We start from the raw sequence: 3,844 nt of genomic DNA, 5'->3' as shown, positions 1-3,844 counted from the left end.
TACTGAGGCTTAACTACCTTTACTGTTAGATGTAAATAGCAGCAGGAAAACCAACCCAGTTCAGCTGTGAGTGTTATCTGTTTGTTTCCTGCAACAGAAGTGGGTTTTGTACCCTCAGATGAATGTTCAGGTTGGAAGGGACCTCTAGAGGTCGTTTAGTTAGTCCAAGCACCCTGCTCACATCAGGGTGACCTAGACCAGCTCCAGGGATAGAAACGCCACAACCTGTCTGGGTAAGTTCCAGTGTTTGACCACCCTCACAGAAAAACAAAAGAAACAGCAAGAGGAAAAGGGGGGAAAAAAAAAAAAAAAAAAAAAAAAAAAAAAAAGGAAAGAAAGAAACCAAACCCACCCAAAACTTACTTTTTAAGTTTCTTGTGTTTCCAGTTGTGCCTGTTGCCTCTTGTCCATTCACTGGGCACCACTTGGGTGAGTCAGACCCACTCTTTTTTACTGCTTCCCATCGGGTTTTTAAAGGCATTGATAAGATTCTTTCCCGCCGCCCCCAGTTCTTCTTAAGGCTACAAAATCCTGGCTCACACAGCCTTCCCTTGTATGTCCGACGCTCCAAGCCCTTAATCGGGCTCCAGTATGTCCGTGTTTGCCTTGTACTGGGGAGCCTAGACCTGGGCCCAGCACTCCAGATGTGTCTCACCAGTGCTGAGCAGAGGGAAGGGTCACGTCCCTCGACCTGCTGGAGCTCTTCCTAATGCAGCCCGGGACACTGTTGGCCGCCTTTGTGGCCGAGGCGCGTTGCTGGCTGGTTCATCCAGGACCCCGGGTCCCGTTCTGCAGAGCTGCTTTCCAGACAGTCTGCCTCCAGCCCGCAGTGAGGGCTGGGGTTATTCCTCCGCGGCTGAGGACTTTGCATTTCCCCTTGTAGGGCTTCAGGAGATTCCCCTCTGCCCATTTCTCCGGCCTGCCAAGGTCCTGCTGAATGTCAGCACAACCCTCTGGTGTGTAAGGCACTCCTCCTAATTTTGTCATCTGCAGACTTGCTGAGGGTACACCTGTTCGCTGTCCAGGCCGTTAATGAAGGTGTTTAACAATATTGGCCTCAGTATTGCCCTCTGGAGCACCACTAGTGACTGGCCTCTGTGTTGCATTACCACAAGGCTGCTTCTCCTCACTTCAGTTTCATTTCTCTCTCTGCTGCATAACAGTCAAATCCGGTTTAGAGCTCTCCAGGGTGTGTTTTGTTGTTACCGCTTCCTTTTTTAACATGCCGTTCTCTGGGCTGAGCGTGTAGGCGCTCCATTTCATTTCTGATTACAGCAAGGCTTGTTTTGTAGCTTTTAGAAAACTTGTATGTAGATATCTTGGGTACGGGATGACTAAAGTAAAAGTAATAAATCCTGGGTCTGTATTTTCTGATTTTTGATGGTATGTATTACCTGAACAGAAAACAGGAATGATCTAAAATAACTGAATGTAAGTCGTCATTTGACTAAGAAGGTGTTCTGTATCAGAAATACAGTTTTAAATTGTCCCATGTTTTCTTTACTTCAGAAAAGTGGCATATGTTGTCCATAAAGTAATTTAACTTGCCATGGTAACTCAGGTCATTCTTTATTATGTTTTTTTAATGTATGGTTCTTAAGGAATTTGTGCATTCACATGTATGTTTGTGAACCTGTGATTCCCATGCAGAGATGGATTTAGTACCTTTCCAGTCGGGATTTCTGTTTTGAGTCTGATGCATTTAAAAAAATAACAAACCCCAAACCCACCAACAAAACCCCGCACCATAGGATAGATGGGCAGAACAGGATAAAGCTCTGCTAAGCATTTACAGATTGTGCCAGCATGTCAGGTTTTGGTGAGCTTGTGTTCTTATACCAGCAGTTGGAAACCTAATCAAGGAAAAAAATAGTCATTTTTAACCACGGCTGTATTAAAGATGAAAGAGTTAAGAACAGAAACCAGTTGTTTTAGGCAGTGTAATGGTGGATAGTCCTCACTCCAAAAAGTTCTGTTCTCTGTAAAAGGAGGAGTTAAAAGGTGTAGGAAGAGTGATATGTTATGGAAACAGATGGCATGGCAATATTGTTAGTCCTTATTTTGAAGTGGGATTTTGTAGGAGGGATTGCCCGAGTGGACAAACAGGAGGAGGGGAGGATGTGTTGAAAGGAAGGCTGGGAGCGGAAAGGGAGATGTAGAGCATGTGAGGTGAGCTGAGGGGGAGGGTGGGGGTGGCTGGAGGAAGAGAGTGCTGAGAGCCAGGGCTGCAGAAAATACTGACATGGGAGTTGCAACAACAGGGACCAGTGATCTAAGGCTGCTCCCTTTTGGTTTCGCTTGCTTTGGTTCACGGGGCTGACTCATCCCCTGGAATTTCTTATCTCCAGACTTGTGGAAGCAGGTGAAGTGTTAGGTGAGGTTTATTGCTCTGTGCAGTGGGAGAAGAGAGGAGGAGGACAAGTCCCCCTGGCTGAGAACTGTCCAAGGGGTGTTGAGCAGAGCGGAGAACTACAGTGTTCTCGTGAGCGCTGTGGTTTGTGAGCACGTTTTGTGTGGCCTGCTTTCGTCAAAATTTGTGTGGTTGTTTTTAGGTTAAGGGATGTGGAAATGTAAATAAAATGAATTCCAACTATCTAGTGTTCATCTTCCCCGTGTATCCGTAGAAAGAAACTAAAACCAGCCAGACTTCAAGCCTGACTGCAGGGTGATGCGTGCACAAGAAAATACTTTTGGTGGCAGAGAAAGGTAGGTGGAGCTGCCTAATGTAGGTGCCTACGTGGCAGATTTGAAAAACAGAGCGAAACCCAAACAGAGTGAGAAACAGGTCACTTCTTCAACTGATCATCTCTTCTTTAGTGTCAGGGGGCTTTCTGTAGCCTGTTTGTTTGCCGTGTTCTTCAGTTGCTTCCATAAATACCTTACTTGTTTTGCGTGAGCTTGATTTGTTGAAAGCAAACCTTAGCAACATCTGATTCTTGCCAAGTTAGTCTTTGGCTTTCTCAGAATGTCATTCTCTTATGGAAACCACTAGCAATGCGATGTTTTAGTTTTGTTAATAATCTGGTTTCTGTCAGTAGTCGTCTGTCTCCTAGTAAACCATTTAATGTCGCCGAAGTTTTGAATTCTGTGGTTTCTAAAGGTTGAGCGGTTCCATTTTTCTACTTGTAGTACCCTCATGACCAGGGACTTGGTATTTTGATGGCAGAACATTGACGGCGAGAGGCCGAAGCTTATTCATTTGACAATGAAGTTGTGGAGACAAAATGGTGATGGAAAAGTAACAGTAAATCAGAGTGGCGTTGGCCAAAGACCCTTCAGCAAGAAGTGGGTTTAGGAGAAACCTTGGTGACTAAGATTGCAGCGTAATGCTTTTATTATCTGAAGAGAGATAATTTGGTATAGAAGGGTCAGGAGAAGCACAAGTAATGTTTAAAACTGAGTAGTACAAAATTTTGGCCATTTTTACAGCTGCTTTGCAGCATCAGCTGAAACTGGAAGCTTGATCATACAGTTGAATCTGCACCTGCCTCGAAGGTGGATGGATGAGTTTTCAAATCCAGTAGCTTGCATTTTTTTCTTTTATGTTTATAATCCTAGATGTTTCATGGTGTGCAATAGCGAACAGGAGTTTCCGAGGGCGAGGGTTTGATGCAGCAGCCGTCAGATGGCATAAATGTTGCTTTCAGAAGCCGTTGTGATTTCATTGGGCTTGTTTGGACAAATGCACAGTGTGGCTATTTGTGAGTGCCTTTGTGCTAGAAAGTCACTTAGAATTGCAGGGAAGGGGGAAGCAGAGGGGGAAGCCTGATGTGATTTATTTGCTGAGCTGAGGAGGGCTGGGGTGGTGTTTTGGTTGGGGTTTTTTCTTCTGGAGGTCGACTCA

Source organism: Leptosomus discolor, unplaced genomic scaffold (assembly GCF_034619465.1).
Source record: "Leptosomus discolor isolate bLepDis1 unplaced genomic scaffold, bLepDis1.hap2 HAP2_SCAFFOLD_45, whole genome shotgun sequence".
Taxonomy (NCBI): domain Eukaryota; kingdom Metazoa; phylum Chordata; class Aves; order Leptosomiformes; family Leptosomidae; genus Leptosomus; species Leptosomus discolor.
This window is presented reverse-complemented; position numbering follows the sequence as displayed.